The sequence below is a fragment of the Takifugu rubripes genome, chromosome 19 (genome assembly GCF_901000725.2).
Source record: "Takifugu rubripes chromosome 19, fTakRub1.2, whole genome shotgun sequence".
Classification (NCBI taxonomy): Eukaryota; Metazoa; Chordata; class Actinopteri; order Tetraodontiformes; family Tetraodontidae; genus Takifugu; species Takifugu rubripes.
In genome coordinates, this window is record NC_042303.1 from 18,680,811 (window position 1) to 18,691,332 (window position 10,522).

Here is a 10,522-nt window from a genome sequence, read left to right on the forward strand (position 1 = left end):
GGAGAAAGAAAGGGATCAGTTTTCCTCCCGCGCTGTTGCCTTCAGAGGAACGAGACGGAAGCTTCAGTTTACTTGCTGCGAGGGCAACCACACGTCTGCAGTGTAGCTACAGCGTGTGAGCCTTGAACAGAATTTATTTTATACTAGCACACAAACAAGGGTACAGTAAACGTATGCGTAAGCATCACATGATAAAGCATATGTTGTGACTCCTACTCTGGCCCCACCTCCTCCTGGGCAATCAGCTCAACCACCACCACCTGGGCCCTCTCCTGCAGCTGCACCCAATCCGCCCAAACGACTCTGCACCCATAAAAGGCCCCTATGCACTCAGGCCAGTGCTTGATCTTACTGATGTTTTTGGCAACACGTCCCGTGGACCCAGCATCTCTCCAGGCTCCCCAGCGACTCCCTGCGTCTCCCTGCGTCTTCCAGAGACTCCTCTGCAACCTTCCTAGCCCCTCTTCCTCTGACCTCTTCCTCTTCCTCGGACGGATTTCTCCTATCCTCTGGACACTTGGACTCCCCCACAGACTCTCGCCCCTGGATCTCGAACTTGGTTCGTCTGCCGCATCACGCACCTATAGTTTGTCTCGGCCTCTCTCATTTTGTTTCTTCCCTCCTGGTTTTTTTGCTTCATTAAACCTTCAGAGTTTACTTTTTTAATTCCCGTGTCTGTCCTGCCTTCTTTGGGGTTCCGCCACACTTGACCGCCAGTCCTCTCGAGCGTAACAGAAAGATCAAGCCAAGATGAGTCAAGGTGGAACCCCGGGGCAGCCGGGCGACCCTAGGACCCCCCGTTACCCTCCCCCCTCGAAAGAAGAGTGGAGGCCCACTCTGCCCAGCTCTCCTCCCTTCAGTCGGAGCTAACCAAGGCCTTCCCCACAATCCAGGGGAGATTTCCGAGCTCCAGAGCTCCTCCCAGACCACCTCCAGTACCCTGTCCGCCCTCTCCAACCAGATGTCCGCCATGGCAACCGTTTTGGCTTCCATTATTCAGAAGCTAGGCAGCGACCCCGGTGGGTCTGCTCCATCAGAACCATCTCTCCCGCTTTCTCCCCGAGCCGAGCCCAACCTTGCCAGCCCCCGTGTGTTCGGCGGGGATTTCGACCTGGGCAAGGGGTTCCTCCACCAATGTGAGCTGCTCTTCCGCCCGCCATCGCCATCCCCTCCAGATTTGTTTCCGACGAGGCCAAGGTTGGATTTATAACCTCCCTCCTGGCCGACAAGGCATTGAGCTGGGCCATAGCTGCCGTCGACCTGGACCCCCGCCTCTCCTCAGACTACAGCGCCTTTCGACGGGAGTTCAAGGCTGTGTTCGAGCACCCCACCTACGGTGAAGACGCCGCGAGTCGTCTGCTCGCTCTCCAGCAGGGGTCACGGTCAGTTGCGGAGTACACCCTTGAGTTCCGCATCCTGGCTGCAGAGAGCCGCTGGGGCGAGACCGCGCTCCGTAGCGTCTATCGACGGGGCCTGAGTGAGGCAATCAAGGACCTGATTGTGAGAGACCGCCCCTCGTCACTCAACGAGCTGATCACCCTCTCGCTCCAGATGGATGAACGACTACGGGAGCGCCGCCAGGAGCGCGCCCAACGTGCGGGCGGTTCTACCCGCCAACTCTCCCACCGCACTTCCTCTGTCCCTGACTTCTCCCTTACCAGCACTGCCGCCCCGCCTCCTCACATCCTTGCAATCCCCAGCTCACTCCTCCCCCAGAGTCGGAGAGGAACCCATGCAGATCGGCCGGTCCCGTCTCTCACGGCAGGAGCGGGAGCAAAGACTCCGAGACCAGTTGTGCCTGTACTGCGGAAACAACGGCCACTTCATCCAAGCCTGCCCCGTCCGACCAAAAGGGCCTGCTCACCAGTAGGGGGAGTACTGGTGAGCCGAGCTGTGATTCCCCAACTCACCGAGCAACACAACCGCCTCTTCCCCGCAACCCTCTCCTGGGATAAGGAGTCTATTCCGGTGAGTGTTCTCATTGACTCTGGGGCTGATGAGTCCCTGATGGACTTTTCTCTCGCGCGTCAAGCTGGCATTCCCCTGGTTCCTCTCGATCGCTCCCTGTCCCCCCAGGCGATCGATGGCCGCTCTCTGGGTAACATCACGCATCGCACCATCCCACTCACCCTAACACTCTCGGGTAATCACATAGAGAGTACACCTTTCCTGGTTTTGCACGCCCCCACCGCTCCACTCGTGTTAGGAAGACCGTGGTTGGAAAGGCACGACCCCCACATCTCATGGACTTCGGGTCGGATCCTGGGGTGGAGCGTGGCCTGTCACGCCAACTGCCTTCGCTCCGCCCCCTCTCCATCCAGTAATCCCAGGCCCGCGCTCACTCCCCCGGATCTCACTGGTGTTCCCCCTATCTACAATGATTTAGCCCCAGTGTTCAGTAAGGACAATGCTCTGTCCCTTCCCCCTCACCGGCCCTATGATTGCCCCATCGACCTCCTCCCCGGGGCTCCCTACCCCACAGGTCGACTTTACAATCTCTCCATCCCAGAGAAGGAGGTGATGCGCAACTACATCACTGAATCCCTTGCCTCTGGGATCATAAGACCATCGTCATCCCCCTTAGCTGCAGGTTTCTTCTTTGTAGCCAAGAAGGATGGCGGCCTGAGGCCCTGCATCGACTTCCGCAAACTTAACAACATCACCGTTAAGAACAAGTACCCTCTTCCCCTTATGAGTTCCACGTTCGAGCCTCTCACTCATGCCCGGGTGTTCACTAAGTTAGACCTCCGCAACGCTTACCACTTGGTGCGGATCAGGAAAGGGGACGAATGGAAGACCGCCTTCAACACACACCTCGGGCACTTCGAATACCTGGTCATGCCCTTCGGCCTCTCCAACGCCCCCGCCGTCTTCCAGGAGTTGGTCAACGATGTGCTCCGGGACATGATCAACGTCTTTGTGGTGGTCTACTTGGACGACATCTTGATCTTCTCCCGCACCATGGAGGAGCACCACCAGCATGTTCGCCTGGTCCTACAACGGCTTTTGGAGAACCGACTATTCATCAAAGCCGAGAAGTGCGTCTTCCACTCCACCTCAGTGGGGTACCTCGGCTACATCGTGGAGGAGGGGCGGGTGCGCGCAGATCCGGCCAAGATCCAGGCTGTGGTGGAGTGGCCACGCCCCACCGACCGCACTCAGCTTCGCCGGTTCCTTGGGTTCGCCGGGTTCATCCGGCGGTTCATCAAAGGGTTCAGTCAAGTGGCTGCCCCTCTCTCCGCTCTCACCTCCACCTCGCGCCCTTTCGCCTGGACACCGGAGGCTGAGACCGCCTTCTCGGCCCTCAAGGACAGGTTCACGACGGCTCCGGTGCTCGCCCATCCAGACCCCGCTCGGCAGTTCATCGTCGAGGTCGATGCTTCGGACGCGGGCATCGGGGCAGTCCTCTCCCAGCGGTCCGAGGCAGACCAGAAGATTCACCCATGTGCCTACTTTTCCCGCCGTTTTGATCCGGCTGAACGAAATTACGATGTGGGCAACAGGGAACTTCTGGCGGTCTATGGAGCCTTGGTGGAGTGGAGACACTGGCTGGAGGGAGCAAAGCACCCGTTCCTTGTGTGGTCGGACCATAAGAACTTGACCTATGTGAGAACGGCCAAGAGACTCAATCCCAGACAGGGCCGCTGGGCTCTCTTCTTCAGTCGGTTTGATTTCACCCTCACTTTCCGTCCTGGTTCCAAGAATATCCGGGCTGATGCCCTCTCCCGCCAGTTTCCGGAGGAATTCCCCGGCGCCCCCAGGGACCCTGACACCATCGTTCCCCCGGCCCGGGTCATAGGGGTCATCTCCTGGCCGATCGAGACGGCCGTCGAGCAAGCCCAGAGAGACGAGCCAGATCCTGGGAACGGGCCTCAGGGCCGAATGTTCGTGCCTTCCTCCGTCCGGCCGCAGGTGCTAGAGTGGGGCCACTCCAGTTGTTTCGCCTGCCATCCGGGCGTGCGTCGGACGGCGGAGTTTGTGCAGCGGCGCTTCTGGTGGCCCAACCTCCAAGAGGATGTTCGGGAGTTTGTGGGCGCCTGCACGGTCTGTGCCCGCAGCAAGGCCTCCCATCGCTCGCCAGCAGGCCTTCTGCACCCCCTTCCCGTCCCCAGTCGACCCTGGTCTCACGTAGCCCTGGATTTTGTGACGGGCCTCCCCGTCTCGCAGGGGAACGACACCATCCTGACCATTGTGGACCGCTTCTCCAAGGGGGTCCACTTTGTCGCCCTCCCCAAACTCCCTTCTGCTGCAGAAACAGCTGAACTCCTGGTCTCCCACGTGGTACGTCTCCATGGGATCCCCCTTGACGTGGTCTCTGACCGTGGCCCCCAATTCACTTCTAGGGTGTGGCAGGCCTTCTGCAAGGGGATTGGGGCCACGGTCAGCCTGTCCTCTGGGTACCACCCCCAGTCCAACGGACAAGCCGAACGGGCCAACCAGGCTTTGGAGGCGGCCCTGCGCTGCGTGACCACCAGCAATCCTGCCTCCTGGTCCAAGTTCCTGCCGTGGGTGGAATACTCCCTCAACGCCATGGAGAGCTCTGCTACTGGTATGTCCCCCTTTCAATGTTTCCTGGGCTACCAACCCCCTCTGTTCCCCCAGCAGGAGCTGGAGATCGCAGTGCCGTCTACCAGGGCCCATCTCTGCCGATGTAGGCGCATCTGGAAGACTGCCCGCAAAGCCATCTTGCGGGCCACTGAGCAGTCCCGGCGTTCGGCCAACCGGCGAAGGAGGCCGGCCCCTGCTTACCGGCCTGGCCAGAAGGTCTGGCTGTTGGCCCGGGACCTGCCCCTCCAGACCTCGCAGACTTCCTCCAGAAAGCTGAACCCCCGCTACATTGGTCCATACACCATCTGCAGCATCGTCAACCCCTCTGCAGTCCGTTTGGATCTCCCTGCCGCCCTCAAGGTCCACCCGGTCTTCCACGTCTCGCTCATTAAACCCTTCTCCACCAGCCCCCTGTCCCCTCCTGCTCCGACTCCACCTCCCCCACAGGTCCTGTCGGACGGAGAGCCGGTGTGGAGCGTTAACAAGCTGCTGGCGGTCCGCCGACGGGGAAGGGGCTTCCAGTACCTGGTGGATTGGGTGGGTTACGGCCCCGAAGACCGGAGCTGGGTGCCCCCATCCTATCTCGCTGACCCCTCCCTCCTCGAAGACTTCTACCGGGAGCACCCGGATGCTCCTGGGCGGTTGTCCGGTGCCTCCCGTAAGGGGGGGGGTACTGTTGTGACTCCTACTCTGGCCCCACCTCCTCCTGGGCAATCAGCTCAACCACCACCACCTGGGCCCTCTCCTGCAGCTGCACCCAATCCGCCCAAACGACTCTGCACCCATAAAAGGCCCCTATGCACTCAGGCCAGTGCTTGATCTTACTGATGTTTTTGGCAACACGTCCCGTGGACCCAGCATCTCTCCAGGCTCCCCAGCGACTCCCTGCGTCTTCCAGAGACTCCTCTGCAACCTTCCTAGCCCCTCTTCCTCTGACCTCTTCCCCTTCCTCGGACGGATTTCTCCTATCCTCTGGACACTTGGACTCCCCCACAGACTCTCGCCCCTGGATCTCGAACTTGGTTCGTCTGCCGCATCACGCACCTATAGTTTGTCTCGGCCTCTCTCATTTTGTTTCTTCCCTCCTGGTTTTTTTTGCTTCATTAAACCTTCAGAGTTTACTTTTTTAATTCCCGTGTCTGTCTGCCTTCTTTGGGGTTCCGCCACACTTGACCGCCAGTCCTCTCGAGCGTAACAGCATAAGCATCACATGATAAAACAAAGCATGATATACACAAAAGGAACATAGAAGAAAATGGGGGATGGAGTGTCACAGGATGGTCAGGTTGTCCCCTGCTATCCTGATGTGATAGAACATCAGTTAAAGCAGGTCAGGGTTCTGGTCAGGAGTGATAATAAGCGCTCACAGCATTGCTATATGAACAGTTTGAACCGAACAATTCTGAACACCGACAGCAGGGGCAGTAAAACGGAGCCGATCATGAACGGACCCACGTTTCCCTCAAATTACGATAACAAATCATTCAAGTTTTAACCATGAAATAAAGTAGCAACAGACAAACAATAGGTAACAGTGCCCTGAGCCCCAGCTGAAGCCGTTTAAACTACAAATTAGCTGTTTATTCCTGCGTCAGATCCGTAAATAAAAGCTTCCCGTTTCCTGTCACATGACCAAAATCTCCAGTTTACACTCCTGTAAAATTCCAGAATGTTTGAAGTCAGACATGAGGTGAAGTTGGACTCATTTTACAAAGGACTTCTGGCCCAGGTGGGTGCAGCCCATCAGTGGCTGAGAGCTGGGAATATGAAATGGGAATGTTTTCAGGAATGATTACAACAACATCAGCTCCGGCTGCTGCGGAGCGTTCAAATACATCTGTAACCAACAGAACCTGTGGTGGACAATCGGACCCGTCAATCAGACCCAGATTCCTGGTTCTCCAGACGACTCAACCGCTCCTCTAGAGCATGTGTGCTGGCGTTGCACTGGTTAGAAGCTGCTGCCCGTTCACCTAAAGACAGGAGAAAATGATTCCAGCAGCTTCCAGCCTCAACCATCAAACATCACGTCGGTGCTCTGATCATTACACCATTAAACATTTACACTATTTCATTAATAATTACCTTTAACGGCCTTAAACTTGAAGTAAAGAATGACGGCTGCGATGGCAACAAGCAGACCGACAATAAATCCAACTACACCAATAACTCCATCACGCACGCCCGTGGACGACCCTGAAAGAGAGGGAGGAGTTAAAGAGGACGAGTCGTCTCCGTTTCTTTCTCTCTGTTTTCATCTTCTCTTCATTTCCTCTGAAAATGTGAATTTTAACCATTTCAGAGTTTAAAACCAGGCTGAGTTTCCTGATTAATTCCTGGTTTAATCAGTTGCTGCAGGTCTGATGGGCTGTTAAAGTGATGACGTCATCACCTGGAGGCCTCAGCTGATTGGCTGAAACTCACCTGACGGGAGGAGTTAAAGGCACCTTTAAAGCTCCTGTGAGCACCTGAGCTGCTGCATCAGGAGACCTTCATCACCATGGAGACACCAGGTCAGCGCCACCATAAACACCACTGTTGTTTCTTCATCATCATCATCAGTCATTAAAACAACCTGTCAGCAACAGCATCATGACGGCCTGTTGCCATAGCAACAGTCTATCAGCATCACTCACTGGACGACACTTTAATCTGTTTGACGTCTTTTCATCTTTTGTTTGTTGCTCAAAATTAAGTTTTAGTTTGAATGTGTTCATTAATCTTTAATAATCCCACAATTAAATATCATAATTCTGTTTTCTGAGGAGTTTCCCCACATAAAAATAATATTTTGTGTGTGTGTGTGTGTGTGGACCAGAATAAAATGACCGTTAGTGATTCAGGCTCATCAGAACTCAACGTTTCCGCCCTCTGACCCGTTAATATAAAACATTTCCCAACAACGACCACGATCATGAAGAAATTAACCGAGTTTAATCACTTTTACCAAAATCCCATCTGACCTGTCCTGTAATTAAATTAAATTAAATTCCCCCTCATGTTCTCTGCAGCGCCCCCTGCTGGCCACCACAGCAGAGACTCTGAACAATGTTGGATTCTGCTGAATTCTCTGGATTTTGGTGAAAACTGGATCATTTGAGATGATGTCACACAAGCTTTGATGTCACTCATTAACAGGCCAATTTATAATCTGACTAATCTGTCGTTAATAAGCACAATCAGTGCTAAACATGAGGATCAGAGGAGGAACACAGCAGCCGTTGTCACGCTGGTGCTCGTCTGACCGCGTCATCGTTAGAAAGCTCTAATCTCCCTCCAGGCTCGTCGTGGGTGCTGATCCGAGGACCATCGGGTCCAGAGACACTTCTGAGAGACTTCATGGAACCAGAACGTGTGGAGGATCCTGGCAGAGCTGCACCGGTCAGGTGAGTCCAGTCACGTCTGACCGGTACCAGCAGAGCAGCTGCATCACCTGGCTGGGACTCACAGGTGTGTCATCACGCTATGATGTCACATCCTGTCTGCTGCGCTGCAGCTTCCTGTGCAGTCTGATGGAATTTTACTGCCGTTTGTAAACAGTTTAAAGGATTCAAATAAATACAAATATTAATTATTAGTAGCTGTAGTGTAAATCCATAACTCACCAATGTAAACGAAGGTAGTTGAGCTAATCTGGTGACAAAACTCCTCCTGTGTGACCACACAGCTGTAGTCGCCGCTCCTGCTCGCGTTGGCTCTGACAGTGACGTGGAAGCGTCCGTCTCTCTCTTCAGACTCTGTCTCCTGAGCAGGAAGGACACATCCAGAGCTGTCCTGCCACTGGACGGCAGGTCTGGGACGAGCTCCTTTAACCTCACACAGCAGCAGCGCCCGGTCTGGTCCTCCTTCAACTGTCCGGATCAGCGGTTCTGGAGAGGCACCTGTGAGCATCCACAGTCACAAATGGGTCATTAAAGAAATCAAAATGGAAAGATGATCTTTGAGGGGAATTAAGGGCTTTTAATTGTTTAAATGTAGGAGAAAACTCCAAATTTCAGGTTTTTTTTAAAACTGATTATTTAAAATCCTGTTAAACATTAATTCACACCTGAATAAAAGTAAAAACCTTAAACTCTTGCATTGATTAAAATAGAAAACATTAAAATGAATTTGCAATTAAAATGGTTGAAATGTTCAAAATATCACATTTAATTCCCCTTTTATCACATTAACAAACGCATCAAACAATCTCATCTGTTTGTCTGTGTAAAAACAGGAAAACTTCATTTAATCCGACCTTTTTCCAGGATTCCTGCACTCACCTTCTCCCGGTGGTCGAACTTTTAAGATGCACTCTGAAAGGCAAAAACACAAAGGACAGAATGTTAGAAATTGTGTCTGAAATTAGCAACTTTACACACAGGTGACATTTAGAAAAAAAGAGCATTAATATTGTCATTTAGACACATTTAAAGTCGTAACGAAACAACACTGTGACATCTGTTTCACAGATCAGACTGTTTCATAGAAGCGTTGTGTTGTGATTTAATTCTATATTTCAGCTTCTGCTCATCTCCACATGTTTGTAGCCTGATGTTTGTTCCAATCTCCAGTGTAAATAAGTAAATGTTGCTTTGTGTGTGCAGACTGTTGCATTTGTCTTCTGCTCCCGTCGGATTAGATGCAACTCGGAACATTAAATCCTCTTTGACTCTATTTAATTTCCTTTTGTCGTATTTATATTATCTTCGCTCGCAGGTATTTGAACCTACCTGTCGGAAGGGGCGTGGCTTAACTACAGTTTAACCCAGATGAATTATTGCTTCACTAAAGGATCCTAACCAGTCTCGGGCACTGATAGTCTGTTCTAGTCCATAAATGTGGCCCATCCTCAGCTCTTTCACCGCTTTTACCACCAGCGTTCAGCCGCTGACACGCTGGCGCCAGTGTCACCTGTGGAAACACCTTCCTGTGTGTTGGGTGGAGAAACTCACCCACCACAAGGGAAATCTCAGATCGTAGGACTGGAGAAGGACGTGGAACTGTGCAGGTGTAAATCCCGCTGTCGCGCACTTCGGCCTTTTTGATCCTGATCGACGCGTTTCCCAAATCCAGAGCTTCTGGAAAATGAGCGACTCGTCCAACGAACTGCTCAGGCCTGTGAGAAGAATTATTGTTGTTATTACTATTATCGTTTCAATGCTATAGTAAGTATAGTAAGTATAGTAAGTAGATTTAGAATGTTTAATCAAAAGGAATGTATGAGTGTTTGAACCAAGTATTGAAGCTGTTAGGTACCCAGCACTGAGAGGTACCATGTTCAAGGACACGGAGAAGTCGGAGAAGGAATCATGAGGTCAGGTTGACATAAATCTTGTGTGCACCAAATAAAAGAGGAGAGCGAGCAGCAGACGGACGGAGTTGAGAGAGGAAGCTTGAACTGCTCATCAGCTCTCCCTTGCAAGGCCTCCTGTTGTTTGCGTGGTTGATCTGAGTCTAGTGAACGAACAGTGCGGGTGACCAAACATCACCCTCACAGGCCGCTCCCATAGGTGCTGCCCCGGCTGTAGAGGAAGACTTCCACGTCGTTGTCCTTCTTCTAGTCGAACACTTGGTCCCTGACGCTGCCGGAAGCGGAGCAGTTTAACACGACCTCGCTGTCTTCCTTCACCACCATCCTGATGCGCGTCGGCTCTGGAGGATCAAACAGCAACGTCACTCTCACACCTTCACACCTGAGCCGGAGCTGCTGCTGCTCCGGGGTCACTGCGACTATGACGGGCTCTGAGGGACCTGCAGGGCCCCCTGGCACCAGCCCAGGTCCCCGGAGATGGAGCCAGGTTGCTTCACAGGCGGAAGTTCGAGTCCCGCAAATGATCTGAAAGCTTCTGCAGGATGGAGACGCCGCCCACGCACACGCACGCACACACGCACCCGTCTGCAGGAGCTATGACGCAGCATCTAAAGTCCTCACCAGCCTCGAGCTCGGGAACAGCTTTGATCCGAACGCTACAAACTCTAATCACTATATTGA

At 53.2% G+C, this 10,522-nt stretch overlaps 1 long non-coding RNA gene across 2 annotated transcripts in view; it reads right to left on the bottom strand.

The window, feature by feature from the left end:
- Nucleotides 1–9,505: 9,505 nt before the first annotated feature.
- The window catches only part of LOC105419184 (uncharacterized), a 1,401-nt gene continuing 384 nt past the window's right edge, over nucleotides 9,506–10,522 (bottom strand). Inside the window, exons 2-3 of one of the 2 annotated variants that reach the window (XR_003886113.1) lie at nucleotides 10,020–10,182; nucleotides 9,506–9,646 (exon numbers count right to left, since the gene is read on the bottom strand). This is a non-coding gene — a long non-coding RNA (uncharacterized lncRNA). The remainder of the gene's footprint in view (nucleotides 9,647–10,019; nucleotides 10,183–10,522) is intronic. The other variant, XR_003886114.1, reaches the window with a different exon arrangement.